The following is a 16,751-nucleotide window of genomic DNA, read 5'->3' on the forward strand; positions in this document are numbered from 1 at the left end:
ATGTTCAGGACATAGTATCCAGAAAACCAGAATACACTTTCCTTTCAAGTGCACATGGAACATGCTCTAGGACCACAAACTAGGGCACAGAACAGACCTCAACAAATTTAAGAGTACAGAAATTATTTCAAGCATCTTTTCTGACCACAAAGGCGTGAACCTAGAAATCAACCACAGGAAAGGAAACAAGAAAAAAGGATTACATGGAGACTAAACCACATCCTACTAAAAAACCAATGGGTCAATGATGAAATCAAAGAGGAAATTTAAAAATACCTTGAGACAAATGACAATTAAAACACAACCATACAAAATCTATGGGATTCAGCAAAAGCAGCTCTTAAGGGGAGTTCATAGTGATACAGGCCTTCCTCAAAAATCAAGGAAAAATCTCAAATAAACAACCTAGCCTACCACCTAAAAGAAGTATAAAAGAAGAACAAACAAAACTTAAAGTCAGCAGAAGGGAAGAAACAATAAAGATCAGAGAGGAAATAAATAAAGATTAAAAATAGAAAAAAATCAGTAAAACCAAGAGCTGGTTCTTTGAAAAGGCAAAGAAAATGGACAAACCTCTGGCCAGTCTCACTAAGAAGAAAAGAGAGAAAACCCAAATAAAATAAGAAATGAAAAAGGAGAAATACCAACTGATACCATAGAGATACAAAAAAACCATAAGAGAATACTATGAACAATTATATGCCAACAAATTTGACAACCTAGAAGAAATGGACATTCTAGAAGCATACAGTCCACTGAAATTGACTCAAGAAGAAATAGATAATTTAAACAGACCAATCAGTAGAAGTGAAATAGAAACTGTAATTAACAAAAAAAAAATCCCTGCAAACAGGACCAGATGGTTTCACTGGGGAATTCTACCAGATATACAAAGAAGAACTTACACCAATCCTTCTCAGACTCTTCCAAAAGATTGAAGAGGAGGGAACACTACTAAAGACATTCTATGAAGCCATCACTCTGATACCAAAACCAGATAAAGACACTATCAAAAAAGAAAATTACAGGACAATATCTTTGATGAATATAGATGCAAAGTTTCTCAACAAACTATCAGCAAACTGAATCCAACAACACATAAAAAAAGATCATACACCATGATGAAGTTAGATTCATCCCAGGGTCACAAGGATGGTTGAACATATGCAAATCAATCAATGTGATACACCACATCAACAAAAGCAAAGACAAAAAACACGTGATTGGGCTTCCCTGGTGGCGCAGTGGTTGAGAATCTGCTTGCCAACGTATGGGACACAGGTTCGAGCCCTGGTCTGGGAAGATCCCACATGCCACGGAGCAACTAGGCCCGTGAGCCACAACTACTGAGCCTGCGCGTCTGGAGCCTGTGCTCCGCAACGAGAAGCTGCGACAGTGAGTGGCCTGCACACCGCGACGAAGAGTGGGCCCCGCTCTCCACAACTAGAGAAAGCCCTCGCACAGAAACAAAGACCCAACACAGCCAAAAATAAATAAATAAATTTATTTAAAAAAAAATTTTAAAAAACCATGATCATCTCAATAGCTGCAGAAGAAAGCATTTGATAAAATTCAACATCCTTTCATGATAAAAACTCTTACCAAAGTGGGTATAGAGGGAGCATATCTCAACATAATAAAGGCTATTTATGACAAACCTACAGTCAACATAACACTCAACAGTGAAAAGCTGAAAACCTTCCCAATAAAATCAGGAACAAGACAAGGATGCTCACTCTCACCACTTCTGTTTAACATAGTATTGGAAGTCCTAGTCACAGAATCAGACAAGAAAAAGAAATAAAAGGTGTCTAAATTGGAAAGGAAGAGGTAAAATTGTCCTTATATGCAGATGACATGATACTATATATAGCAAACCCTAAAGATGCCACCTAAAACCCATTAGAATTGATAAATGAATTCAGCAAGGTAGCAGGACACAAGATTGACATACAGAAAAGATTTGCATTTCTTTACACTAACAATAAAATATCAAAAAGGGAAAGTAAAAAAACAATCCCTTTTAAAATCATATCAAAAAATAAAATAGAGCTTCCCTGGTGGCACAGTGGTTGAGAGTCCGCCTGCCGATGCAGGGGACACGGGTTCATGCACCGGTCTAGGAAGATCCCACATGCTGCGAAGCGGCTGGGCCCACGAGCCATGGCCACTGAGCCTGCGCGTCCGGAGCCTGTGTTCCGCAACGGGAGAGGCCACAGCAGTGAGAGGCCCGCGTACTGCAAAACATAATAATAATAAAATAAAATAAAATACTTAAGAATAAACCTGACCAAGGAGGAGAAAGACTTATATGCTGAGAACTATAAAACACTGATAAAAGAAACTGAGGATAATTCAAAGAAATGGAAAGATATCCAATGCTCTTGGACTGGAAAAATTAATATTGTTAAAATGACCATACTACCTAAAGCAATCTACAGATTTAATGTGATCCCTATCAAATTGCCCATGACATTTTTTCACAGAACTAGAACAAAAAATCCTAAAATTTATATGGAACCATAAATGACCCAGAATTGCCAAAGCAATCCTAAAGAAAAAGAATAAAGCTGGAGTCATAACCCTCCCAGACTTCAGACAATACTACAAAGCCATGGTAATCAAAAGAGTGTTGTACTGGCACGAAAACAGGCATACAGGTCAATGGAGCAGAAAAGAGAGCCCAGAAAGAAACCCACACACCTGCAATCAGTTAATCTTTGACAAAGGTGGCAAGAATATACAATGGAGGAAAGAGTCACTTCAGCAAGTAGTGCTGGGCAAGTTGGACTGCTGCATGAAAATCAATGAAGTTAGAATACACCCTCAGACCATACGCAAAAATAAACTCAAAATGGCTTAAATACAATATAAGACATGACACCACAAAACTCCTAGAAGGGACATAGGCAAAATATTCTCTGAAATAAATTGTACCAATGCTTTCTTTTTCTATTATTTTTTTTGAATTTTATTCTTTTATACAGCAGGTTCTTATTAGTTATCTATTTTATACATATTAGTGTATATATGTCAATCCAAACTTCCCAATTCATTCCCCCCCCGCGCTTTCCCCCCTTGGTGTCCATACGTTTGTACTCTACATCTGTCTCTATTTCTGCCTTGCAAACTGGTTCATCTATACCATTTTTCTAGATTCCACATATATGTATTAATATATGATATTTGATTTTCTCTTTCTGACTTACTTCACTCTGCGTGACAGTCTCTAGATCCATCCACGTCTCTACAAATGACCCAATTTCGTTCATTCCATTGTATATATGTACCACGTCTTCTTTATCCATTCATCTGTTCATGGGCATTTAGGTTGCTTCCATGACCTGGCTATTGTAAATAGTGCTGCAATGAACACTGGGGTGCATGGGTCTTTTTGAATTATGGTTTTCTCTGGGTATATGCCCAGTAGTGATATTGTTGGGTCATATGATAGATCTATTGTTAGTTTTTTAACAAACCTCCATACAGTTCTCCATAGTGATTGTATCAATTTACATTCCCACCAACAGTGCAAGAGGATTCCCTTTTCTGCACACGCTCTCTGGCATTTGCTGTTTGTAGATTTTCTGATTATGCCCATTCTAACCAGTGTGAGGTGATACCTCATTGTAGTTTTGATTTGCATTTCTCTAATAATGAGGGATGTTGAGCAGCTTTTCATGTTCCTCTTGGCCATCTGTACATCTTCTTTGGAGAAATGTCTATTTAGGTCTTCTACCTATTTTTTGATTGAGTTCTTTGTTTTTTAATATTGAGCTGCATGAGCTGTTTATATATTTTGGAGATTAATCCTTTGTCCATTGATTCATTTGCAAATATTTTCTCCCATTCTGAGGGTAGTCTTTTCATCTTGTTTATAGTTTCCTTTGCTGTGCAAAAGCTCTTAAGTTTCATTAGGTCCCATTTGTTTATTTTTGTTTTTATTTCCATTACTCTGTGAGGTAGGTCAAAAAAGATCTTGCTGTGATTTATGTCAAAGAGTGTTCTTCCTATATTTTCCTCTAAGAGTCTTACATTTAGGTCTCTAATCCATTTTGAGTTTATTTTTCTGTATGGTGTTAGGGGGTGTTCTAATTTCATTCTTTTACATGTGGCTGTCCAGTTTTCCCAGCACCACTTATTGAAGAGACTGTCTTTTCTCCATTGTATATCCTTGCCTCCTTTGTCATCGATTAGTTGACCATAGGTGCGTAGGTTTATCTCTGGGCTTTCTATCCTGTTCCATTGATCTATATTTCTGTTTTTGTGCCAGTACCATATTGTCTTGATCACTGTAGCTTTGTAGTATAGTCTGAAGTCAGGGAGTCTGATTCCTCAAGCTCTGTTTTTTTCCCCCAAGACTGCTTTGGCTATTCAGGATCTTTTGTGTCTCTATACAAATTTTAAAACTTTTTGTTCTAGTTACATAAAAAATGCCACTGGTAATTTTGTAGGGATTGCATTGAATCCGTAGATTGCTTTGGGTAGTATACTCATTTTCACAATATTGATTCTTCCAATTCAAGAACATGGTATATCTCTCCATCTGTTGGTATCATCTTTAATTTCTTTCATCCGTGTCTTATAGTTTTCTGCATACAGGTCTTTTGTCTCCCTAGGTAGGTTTCTTCCTAGGTATTTTATTCTTTTCATTGCAATGGTAAATGGGAGTGTTTCCTTAATTTCACTTTCAGATTTTTCATCATTAGTGTATAGGAATGCAAGAGATTTCTGAGCATTAATTTTGTATCCTGCAACTTTACTAAATTCATTGATTAGCTCTAGTAGTTTTCTGGTGGCATTTTTAGGATTCTCTATGTATAGTATCATGTCATCTAGCAAACAGTGACAGTTTTACTTCTTTTCCAATTTGTATTCTTTTTATTTCTTTTTCTTCTCTGATTGCCATGGCTAGGACTTCCAAAACTATGTTGAATAATAGTGGTGAGAGTGGACCTCCTTGTCTTGTTCCTGATCTTAGAGGAAATGCTTTCAGTTTTTCACCATTGAGAATGATGTTTGCTGTGGTTTTGTCATATATGGCCTTTATTATGTTGAGGTAGGTCCCTTCTATGCCCACTTTCTGAAAAGTTATCATAAATGGGTGTTGAATTTTGTCAAAAGTTTTTTCTGCATCTATTGAGATGATCATATGGTTTTTCTCCTTCAATTTGTTAATATAGTGTATCACACTGATTGACTTGCATATAGTGAAGAATCCTTGCATCCCTGGGATAAATCGCACTTGATCATGGTGTATGATCCTTTTAATGTGTTGTTGGATTCTGTTTGCTAGTATTTTGCTGAGGATTTTTGCATCTATATTCATCAGTGATATTGGTCTGTAATTTTCTTTTTTTGTAGTATCTTTGGTTTTGGTATCAGGGTGATGGTGGCCTCGTAGAATGAGTTTGGGAGTGTTCCTTCCTCTGCAATTTTTTGGAAGAGTTTGAGAAGGATGGGTGTTAGCTCTTCTGTCAACATTTGTTAGAATTCACCCGTGAACCCATCTGGTCCTGGATTTTTGTTTGTTGGAAGATTTTTAATCAGTTTCAATTTCATTACTTGTAATTTGTCTGTTCATGTTTTCTATTTCTTCCTGGTTCAGTCTTGGAAGGTTATAACTTTCTAAGAACTTGCCCATTTCTTCCAGGTTGTCCATTTTATTGGCATAGAGTTGCTTGTAGTAATCTCTTATGATGCTTTGTACTTCTGTGGTGTCCATTGTTAGTTCTTTTTCATTTCTAATTTTATTGATTTGTGTCCTCTCCCTCTTTTTCTTGATGAGCCCAGCTAAAGTTTTATCAATTTTGTTTATCTTCCCAATGAATCAGTTTTTAGTTTTATTGATATTTGCTATTGTTTTCATTATGTCTATTTCATTTATTTCTGCTCTGACCTTGATGATTTCTTTCCTTCTGCTAACTTTGGGTTTTGTTTGTTCTTCTTTCTCTAGTTCCTTTAAGTGTAATGTTAGATTATTTATTTGAGGTTTTTCTTGTTTCTTGTGGTAGGATTGTATTGCTATAAACTTCCCCCTTAGAACTGCTTTTGCTGCATCCCATAGGTTTTGGATCATCGTGTTTCATTGTCATTTATCTCTAGGTATTTTTTGATTTCCTCTTTGATTTCTTCAGTGATATCTTGGTTACTTAGCAATGTATTGTTTAGCCTCCATGTGTTTGTGTTTTTTACCTTTTTTTCCCTGTAACTGAATTCTAATCTCATAGTGTTGTGGTTGGAAAAGATGCTTGACATGATTTCAATTTTCTTAAATTTACCAAGGCTTGATTTGTGACCCAAGATGTGATCTATCCTGGAAAGTGTTCCATGTGCACTTGAAGAAAGTGTAATGTGCTGTTTTTGGATGGAATGTCCTATAAATATCAATTAAGTGTATCTGGTCTATTGTGTCATTTAAAGCTTGTGTTTCCTTATTAATTTTCTGTCTGATGATCTGTCCATTGGTGTAAGTGAGGTGTTAAAATCCCCCACTATTATTGTGTTCCTGTCAATTTCCTTTTTTATAGCTGTAAGCATTTGCTTTATGCATTGAGGTGATCCTATGTTGGGTGCATATATATTTATAATTGTTATATCTTCTTCTTGGATTGATCCCTTGATCATTATGTAGTGGCCTTGTTTGTCTCTTGTAACATTCTTTATTTTAAAGTCTATTTTATCTGATATGAGTATTGCTACTCCAGCTTTCTTTTGATTCCCATTTGCATTGAATATCTTTTTCCATCCCCTCACTTTCAGTCTGTGTGTGTCCCTAGGTCTGAAATGGGTCTCTTGTAGACATCATATATATGGGTCTTGTTTTTGTATCCATCCAGTAAGTCTGTGTCTTTTGGTTGGAGCACTTAATCCATTCACATTTAAGGTGATTATCGATATGTATGTTCCTATTACCATTTTCTTAATTGTTTTGTTTTTGTTTTTGTAGGTCCTTTTCTTCTCTTGTTTTTCCCACTTAGAGAAGTTCCTTTAGCACTTGCTGTAGAGCTGGTTTGGTGGTGCTGAATTCTCTTACCTTTTGCTTGTCTGTAAAACTTTTGATTTCTCCATTGAATCTGAATGAGATCCTTGCCAGGTAGCATAATCTTGGCTGTAGTTTCTTCCCTTTCATCACTTTAACTATATTATGCCACTCCCTTCTGGCTTGTAGTTTCTGCTGAGAAATCAGCTGTTAACCTTATGGGAGTTCCCTTGTATGTTATTTGTCATTTTTCCCTTGCTGCTTTTAATAATTTTTTTTGTCTTTAATTTTTGTCAGTTCGATTACTGTGTGTCTCAGCATGTTTCTCCTTGGGTTTTTCCTGCCTGGGACTCTCTGTGCTTCCTGGACTTTGGTGGCTATTTCATTTCCTGTGTTAGGGAAATTTTCTACTATAATCTCTTCAAATATCTTCTCAGATCCTTTTCTCTCTCTTCTCCTTCTGGGACCCCTACAATGTGAATGTTGGTAGTTTAATGTTGTCCCAGAGGTCTCTTAGGCTGTCTTCATTTCTTTTGATTCTTTTTTCTTTATTCTGTCCTGCAGCAGTGATTTCTACCATTCTGTCTTCCAGGTCACTTATCCATTCTTCTGCCTCAGTTATTCTGCTATTGATTCCTTCTAGTGTAGTTTTCACTTCAGTTATTGTATTGTTCATCTCTGTTTGTTCTTTAATTCTTATAATCTTTGTTAAACATTTCTTGCATCTTCTCGATCTTTGCTTCCATTCTTTTTCCAGTGTCCTGAATCATCTCTACTATCATTAGTCTGAATGCTTTTTCTGGAAGGTTGCCTATCTCCACTTCATTTAATTCTTTTCCTTGCATTTTATCTTGTTCCTTTGTGTGGTACATAACCCTCTGCCTTTTCATTTTGTCTATCTGTGAATGTGCTTTTCATTCTACAGGCTGCAGGACTGTAATTCTTCTTGCTTCTGCTGTCTGCCCTCTGATGGATAAGGCTATCTGAGAGGCTTGTTGCAAGCTTCCTTATGGGAGGGACTGGTGGTGGGTAGAGCTGGGTGTTTCTCTGGTGGGCAGAACTCAGTAAAACTTTAATACACTTGTCTGCTGATGGGTGGGGCTGAGTTCCCTCCCTGTTTGTTGTTTGGCCTGAGGCAATCCAGCACTGGTGGCTACAGGCTCTTTGGTGGGGCTAATGGCGGACTCTGGGAGGGCTCATGCCAACGAGTACTTCCCAGAACTTCTTCTGCCACTGTCCTTGTCCCCAAGGTGAGCCACAGCCACCACCCCCCACCCCCCACCGCCTCTGCAGTAGACCCTCTAACACTAGCAGGTAGCTCTAGTTCAGTCTCCTATGGGGTCACTGCTCCTTCCCCTGGGTCCTGATGTGCACACTACTTTGTATGTGCCCTCCAAGAGTGGAGTCTCTGTTTCCCCCAGTCCTGTCAAAGTCCTGCAATCAAATCCCACTGGCCTTCAAAGTCTGATTCTCTGGGAACTCCTCCTCCCATTGCCAGACTCCCAGGTTGGGAAACCTGGCATGGGGTTCAGAGCCTTCACTCCAGTCTGTGGACTTCTGTGGTATAATTGTTCTCCAGTTTGTGAGTCACCCACCCAGTGATTATGGGATTTGATTTTATTGTGATTTTGCCCCCTGACCATCTCATTGTTGCTTCTCCTTTATCTTTGGATGTGAGGTATCTTTTTTGGTGAGTTCCAGTGTCTTCCTGTCAATGATTGTTCAGAAGTTAGTTGTGATTCTTGTGCTCTTGCAAGAGAGAGTGAACACACATCCTTCTACTCTGCAATCTTGAACCAATTTCGATTTGTACCAATGCTCTCTTAGGTCAGTCTCCCAAGGCAATAGAAATAAAAGAAAAATAAACAAATGGGATCTAATCAAATTTACAAGCTTTTGCACAGCAAAGGAAACCATAAACAAACTGAAAAGACAACCCACAGACTGGAAGAAAGTATTTGCAAATGATGTGACCAACAAGGGCTTAATTTCCAAAATACTCAAACAACTCATACAACTCAATAACCAAAAACCAAACAACCTAATCAAAAAATGGGCAGAAGACATAAATAGACATTTATCCAAAGAATGCATACAGATGGCTAATAGGCACATAAAAATGCTCAACATTGTTAATTATTAGAGAAATGCAAATCAAAACTATAATGAGTTATCACCTCACACCAGTCAGAATGGCCATCAACAAAAAGTCTACAAATAAGAAATGCTGGAGAGGGTGTGGAGAAAAGGGAACCCTGCTACGCTCTTGGTGGGAATTTAAGTTGGTGCAGTGACTTTGGAGAGCAGTATGGAGTTTCCCTAAAAAGTTAAAAATAGAGTTATCTTATGATCCAGCAATCCCACTCCTGGGCATATATCTGGACAAAACTATAATTTGAAAAGATGTACCCCTATGTTCATAGCAGCACTATTCACGATAGGCAAGACATGGAAGCAACCTAAATGTCCAACAACAAATGAATGGATAAGGAAGATGTGGTATATATACACAAAGGACTATTACTCAGCCATAAAAAAGATGGAAATATTGACATCTGCAGCAGCGTGGATGGACCTAGGAATTTTCATACTATGTGAAGTAAGTCAGACAGAGAAAGACAAATATCATGTGATATTGCTTGTATGTGGAATCAAAAAAATGATACAAATGAACTCATTCACAAAACAGAAAGAGACTCACAGACATAGAAAACAAATTTATGGTTACCAAAGGGGAAAGGGGGGGAGGGATAAATTAGGAGGTTGGGACTAACATATACAGAGTACTGTGTATAAAATAGATCTACTATATAGCACAGGGAACTATACTCAATATCTTGTAATAACCTATAAGGGAAAATAATATGAAAAAGAATATATATGTATATCTATAACTGAATCACTTTGCTGTACACCTGAAACTAACACAACATTGTAAATCCACTATACTTCAATAAAAAATAAATAAAAATAAAAGATTCCCATATATACTCTCCATTACAGATGGGGAAACTGAGACTTGATGGGGTTAAGTATGTTGCTAAATTCAAATAGTTATTACTAATGTGGGGATTGAAACCACATTTCTCTGACTTCAGAGGCTAATTAGAAGATAGCAGGACGTTAGCACCAGATACTTATAAGAAGGTAAATATGGCCCTGGATCTATGTAGAACAATCATCCTCTACCAAACATTATGAAGGTCTGCTCTGGGCCATGAAAGAAAAATAAAAAGGAATAAATGTTGGTATTACCTGTGAATTTAGACTGGAGCGTGGTGGTGGGTTAGTTGTCAGTAAACCACTCTCCTTAGAAAGCCTGTAAAGCACACTGGTTAAAACAAATATGAGCTCTGTAGCCCACCTCAGCTTGAATCCTGGCTCTGCTCCTTACTATCTGTGAGACCTCGATACATATCCTCTCTGTGCTTCTGCGTTCTCTGTAAGACAGGGTAATGATAGTGCTTTAATCATGGAGTTGTGAGAATTAAATGTGTTCATACATGGAAAAGGCTTAGACTAGTGCCTAATGACAAGTGCACAGTAAATGTGGCTACAGTTAAAGTTAACCAAATCCCACATTTGCATCTATGCAGGTTCCCTGACCCTTCTTACAGTGCCTCAAATATTAGACCCATAGCTTGTTAGGAACAGAGACTTTATCCCAAAAAGGATGTAGGGATTATCTAGTCCCATCTCTACATCCCATACTTAGGAGTAGAGAGGCTAGCCTAAAATTACACAGCAAATTAATGCAAGAGCTGGGACTTGGGTCCCAGAAAATTACAGCTACTATCACCACAGCTGTCATTTTTTGAGCACCTGCTCTGTGCCAGGCACTGTAACGTCCACGACTTTACTAAATTTTTAAAATGACTGTGCTAAGTAGTTATTATTAGTGCCTTACAAATAAGTAAACTGAGATTCAGAGAGACTCTATGTTGTGCCTAACATCACATAACTGGTAGACAGGATTTGAGCAAAGGCTGTCTGACACTAAACCCATCATCATTCTACTTTGGTGCACAAATGTTTTACACATAAACCCAAACACCATGGTTGATCTTAAAAACAGAAGTATAGCACTTTGTCAAATTCTGAGCTTTCTCTTTATTTGAAAAAAATGTAGTTTGCAATTTTAAAAAAATTTATTGAAGTATAGTTGATTTATAATGTTGTGTTTAATTTCTGCCATACAGCAAAGTGACTCAGTTATACATATATATAATTTTTCATATTCTTTTCCATTATGGTTTATCACATGATATTGAATATAGTTCTTTGTGCTTTACAGTAGTACCTTACTGTTAGTTTGCATTTTTATTTAAATAATTTTTAAGCACTGATAAACTTTAGTTATTCATTTGTTAAAATTACAGTAATAGATATGAAGATTATTTCAGAGACAGTGAATGGGAATGAGACAATGAAATGTAACTTAAATAACCAAAGTAGAAATCCTGTGCAGTTTCTGATCAATACCAGGAAAATCTCTAAAATAGCTTCTCCTTAACCTAGTTTCAGAGTAAAGCATCAAAGACAAATCAAAGTAGATGCTGTATGTTATCAGTTCCAATTTTAAAGCCATGCCAGCTTTGGGGAACAATTGTTTTAAAATTCCTTTTTCGTTAGAGATCTCTGATGGTCCCTTTGTAGAGATTCTATTTATGTCCACAATCTTCTGTCTCCTTCCCTGTGATTTTTATCTGTGATTCTTTATACAGTTTGGGGCTATCCATGACTGATAAAAGCAAAAATTACGGAATATTTATATGTGTGTGTTTGTGAGTCTCAGACTTGAGGCCCTCCAAGGAAACCGTGTAGTCCAAATAGAAACCCGTAACGGGCTATTTGCATATTTTTCACATTTCGGCAACACATAAAAATGAGATCGGGCTTCCCTGATGGCGCAGTGGTTGAGAGTCCGCCTGCCGATGCGGGGGACACGGGTTCGTGCTCTGGTCCGGGAGGATCCCACATGCCGCGGAGCGGCTGGGCCCGTGAGCCATGGCCGCTGGGCCTGCGCATCCGGAGCCTGTGCTCCGCAACGGGAGAGGCCACAGTGGTGAGAGGCCGCGTACCGAAAAAAAAAAAAAAAAAAAAAAAAATGAGATCCTTATCATTTTACTTACATCATTTACATGGCATTTTCTTTAAAGTCCATGGTCTCTCTCCTCCACCCTGAGACTAAATTGGTCTCACTTCAGGCATATCAACCTTTCATACCGAGACATTTCTCACTTTGGTGCAGGCCATGGTGACCATGGATGGCAGGCAGGATATGGGGGTGACGCTGAATGTGAGTGAGGCTCCTTGGATTTCTGCCCTCAGGGAAGGCCAGGAAAGAGAAAGAGAAGCTTTCAGAGTATTTTTCAGCTTTGTTTTTCAGGCCACTTCTGCCACTGCTCCAGCTGTGCTATGCTTTCACTTCGACCCATGCGTACCTCGAAGTACAAGTTGGGGAGAGGGGCATGCTAATTTTTGAGGTCTTTGAAAAATTTATTCTTCACATCTCAAACATGTTAAAATTTAATAATAAGCTTACCTATACTTCTACAGTGCCTCTCAAGTTAAAAGTTCATTTGGGAAGTTCTGTTTAGATGGTTTGTCTTCAGAAATGCACCGTATGACCATCTGAGGAAACTCACTGCCTCACACCAAGTTGGCACTTTCCCTGTGGAAGTCCGTGCACACAATTTCCAAATTTTGAACAAGACATTTCAAAGGCCCGTGTAGCGGACAAGGAAAGTGGAGGTCTTTCCTTAAAATTCACATCCAATCTCATTTCCCAGCCCCAGAAAACAAATCCCATCTGGTTTTCCAGCATTTTCCTCAAGGGCCTGGTATTTGGAGCTTTCCCATGGGGTTCTTCAGAAAGTAATAAACATGGAGGACTGCAAAAGTAGAAGGTGCTCATGGATGCCAGATGTCACACCATCGAACAGGAAGAAAGTGGCCCTTGGCAAAGGCAGTCAATGTCTCTTTCTCTGAGATTGCTCCTAGGAAGGCTCCTATCACTCCATTCATGCTGGCAGCTCTGAGTCAAATGACCAGTAGACGTTTTCACTTTCTCTAAGAACTTGCCCAAGGTGTCCATCTCCTTATTTATCTCTTGGCACCTGTGTTCGATGGCCTTGTGGAGTAATTGCATGTGCTGGTGGGCTTTCTCCTCACTGCAGCTGACCATGTGAGCCCACCTCAGCTGTACTGTATACTCTGCCTTTAAGATCAAGACTTCCTTCACTTTGCTGAATCTCGTGTGAGTCATGGCTCAAACCCTGGACAGGGGAGGCCACAGAGCAGATGGGGTTCCAGGCTGTTCAATTGCAAGAATATCTGGGAGCCTTTCTGTAGTTTTCAAGTTACTATTTAACTCATTTTTGTAGGGTTGGCTGCTCACTGTGACTTCGGATCAGAGGACAGTGGGATCAACTTCCTGCCCCAAAGACCAGTCCAGGAGAGTCAGGGAGCAGGGCATATACCTCATCTCCAACCTCTGCCTTCCTTCTACAGGCACATCCCATGGAGCGGGATGGAACTCCCTAGAGTTCTCTCAAACCAAACTTGAACTTTTAATACTTATTCATCAATTAAAATATCTTTCCTCTCATCTTTGTTGTTTAGTGATATTCCCTAACAGTTAAGTGGCTCTCATTTTACTGCCTGAAACTTCCTTAACAATGGAACTAGCTAAGCCCTGAAATCATAAAATTGCAGGATCACAAAATACAATTAAAAATCCACATAATCTTTTCAAAGACTGGAACCAGAGAGCTCATGTAGTCCAAGCCCAAGATTCATATACCTATTATTATTTACTGATCATATGACATCTTGAACCTTGTAGATATTTTAAATTTTTGTATAGAGAGGATAGTGGTACATTTGTACAGTGAAGTACTATAAATGAAGTACTGGAAATTTGTCATACTGATACATTTCAAAACAACAATCCATATTTTAGACTAGAAAAAAGAGTTATGAAAGATACATACAGTTCAATAACACTTATATAAAAGTTTATACAGACTAGGAGACAAGATGGCAGAGTAGAAGGACTTGAGCTTAACTCCTCTCATGAAACCACCAAAATCACAACTAACTGCTGAACAAACATCAACAAAAAAGACTGGAACATACCAAAAAAGATATTCTACATCCAAAGACAAAGAAGAAGCCACAATATGATAGTAGGAGGGGCACATTTGTGATAAAATCAAATCCCATACCTGACTGGTGGGCTACCCACAAACTGGAAAATAATTATATTCCAGAGGTTCTCCCACAGGAGTGAGAATTCTGAGCCCCACATCAAGTTCCCCAGCCTGGGGGTCTGGCATTGGGAGGAGGAGACCCCAAAACATTTGGCTTTGAAAGTCAGTGGAACTTGATCACAGGAACTCCACAGGACTGAGGGAAACAGAAATGGCACTCTTGGAGTGTGCACACAAGGTCTCACTCACTGGTGTGAGATCTCCTGGAGGCCACCATTTTGTCACAAGTCCTGGCCCCAGCCAACAGCCTGTAGGCTCCAGTGCTGGGATGCCTCAGGCCAACCAACAGGGTGGGAACACAGCACCACCCAGCAGCAGACAGGCTGCCCCAAATTTTCCTGAGCCCACAGCCATCTCTAAATACAACACTTGACATGGCCCTGCCCACCAGAGGGACAAGACCCAGCTCCACTCACCAGTGGGCTGGCAGAAGTCCCTCCCACCAGGAAGCCTGCACAAGCCTCTTAGACCAGCCTCATTTACCAGGGGGAAGACATGAGAAGCAAGAGAAACTACAACCCTGCAGCCTATGGAATGGAAACCACAATCACAGAAGGTTAGACAAAATGAGATGACAAAGGAATATGTTCTAGATAAAGGAACAAGATAAAACCCCATAAGAACTAAGTGAAGTGGAGATAGGCAATCTACCAAAAAAATAATTAAATGTAATGATAGTAAAGATGATCCAAGATTTTGGAAAAAGAATGGAGACACCAACCGAGAAGATACAAGAAATGTTTAACAAAGAGCTAGAAGATATAAAGAACAAACAGATGAACAATACAATAACTGAAATGAAAAATACACTACAAGAAATCAATAGCAGAAAAAATGAGACAGAAGAATAGATAAGTGAGCTGGAAGACAAAATGGTGGAAATCACTGCTGCAGAACAGAATAAAGAAGAAGGAATGAAAAAAAATGAGGACAGTGTAAAGGATCTCTGGGACAACATTAAGCACACCAACATTCACATTATAGGGGTCCCAGAAGGAGAAGAGAGAGAGAGAGAGAGAGAGAGAGAGAGAGAGAGAGAGGACCTGAGAAAATATTTGAAGATAGCTGAAAACTTCCCTAACACGGAAAAGGAAATAGTCACCCACGTCCACGAAGCACAAAAAGTCCGAGGCAGGAGTAACCCAAGGAGGAATGTGCCGAGACACATAGTAATCAAACTGACAAAAATTAAAGACAAAGGGAAAATATTAAAAGCAACAAGGGAAAACAACAAATAACATAAGGGAATCCCCATAAGGTTATCAGCTGATTTTTCAGCAGAAACTCTGCAGGTCAGAAGGAAATGTCATGATATATTTAAAGTGATGAAAGGGGAAAATCTACAACAAATAATGCTCTACTCAGCAAGCCTCTAATTCATATTTGATGGAGAAATCAAAAGCTTTACAGACAATCAAAAGCTAAGAGAATTCAGTGCCACCAAATCAGCTTTACAACAAATGCTAAAGGAACTTCTATAGGTGGAAAAGAAAAGACCACAAATAGAAAAAAGAAAATTATGAATGAGAAATCTTACAGTAAAGGCAAACATACAGTAAAATAGCAAATTATCAACACAAAAATATGATATCAAAAGCAGCAATTGTGAGGAGAGTACAAATTCAGGATATTGGAATGCATTTGAAATTAAAAGACCAGCAACATAAAAGAATCTTGCATATATACAGACTGCTATATCAAAACCTCATGATAACCACAAACCAAAACTCTATAATACATACACACACAAAAAAGAAAAGGAATCCAAACACGCCACTAAAGTTATCATCAAATCACAAGAGAAAAGAACAAAGGAGGAAGGGGAAAAAAAGACCTACAAAAACAAATCCAAAACAGTTAACAAAATGTCATTAAGAACATACATATCGGTAATTAACTTAAATGTAAATGGATTAAATATTCCAACTGAAAGACATTCACTGGCTGAATGGATGGAAAAACAACACCCCTATATATGCTGTCCACCAGAGACCCACTTCAGATCTTGGGACACATACAGACTGAAAGTGAAAAGATGGAAAAGGTATTCCATACAAATGGAAATCAAAAGAAAGCTGGAGTAGCAATATGCATATCAGACAAAATAGACTTTAAAATAAAGATTGTTATAAGCAACGAAGAAGGACACTACATAATGATCAAGGGATCAATCCAAGAAGGAGATATAGCAATTGTAAATATATATGCACCCAACATAGGCACACCTTATTGTATGAGGCAAATGCTAACAGCCATAAAATGAGAAATTGACAGTAACACAATAATAGCAGGGGACTTTAACACCACACTTACATCAATGAACAGATCATGCAGACAGAAAATCAATAATGAAGCACAGACCTTAAATGACACATTAGATCAGAGGGACTTAATTGATATTTATAGAACATTCCATTTGAAAGCAGCAGAACACACATTCGTCTCAAGTGCACATGGAACATTCTCCAAGATAGATCACATGCTGAGCCACAAAG

This window comes from Delphinus delphis, chromosome 8 (genome assembly GCF_949987515.2).
Source record: "Delphinus delphis chromosome 8, mDelDel1.2, whole genome shotgun sequence".
Taxonomy (NCBI): domain Eukaryota; kingdom Metazoa; phylum Chordata; class Mammalia; order Artiodactyla; family Delphinidae; genus Delphinus; species Delphinus delphis.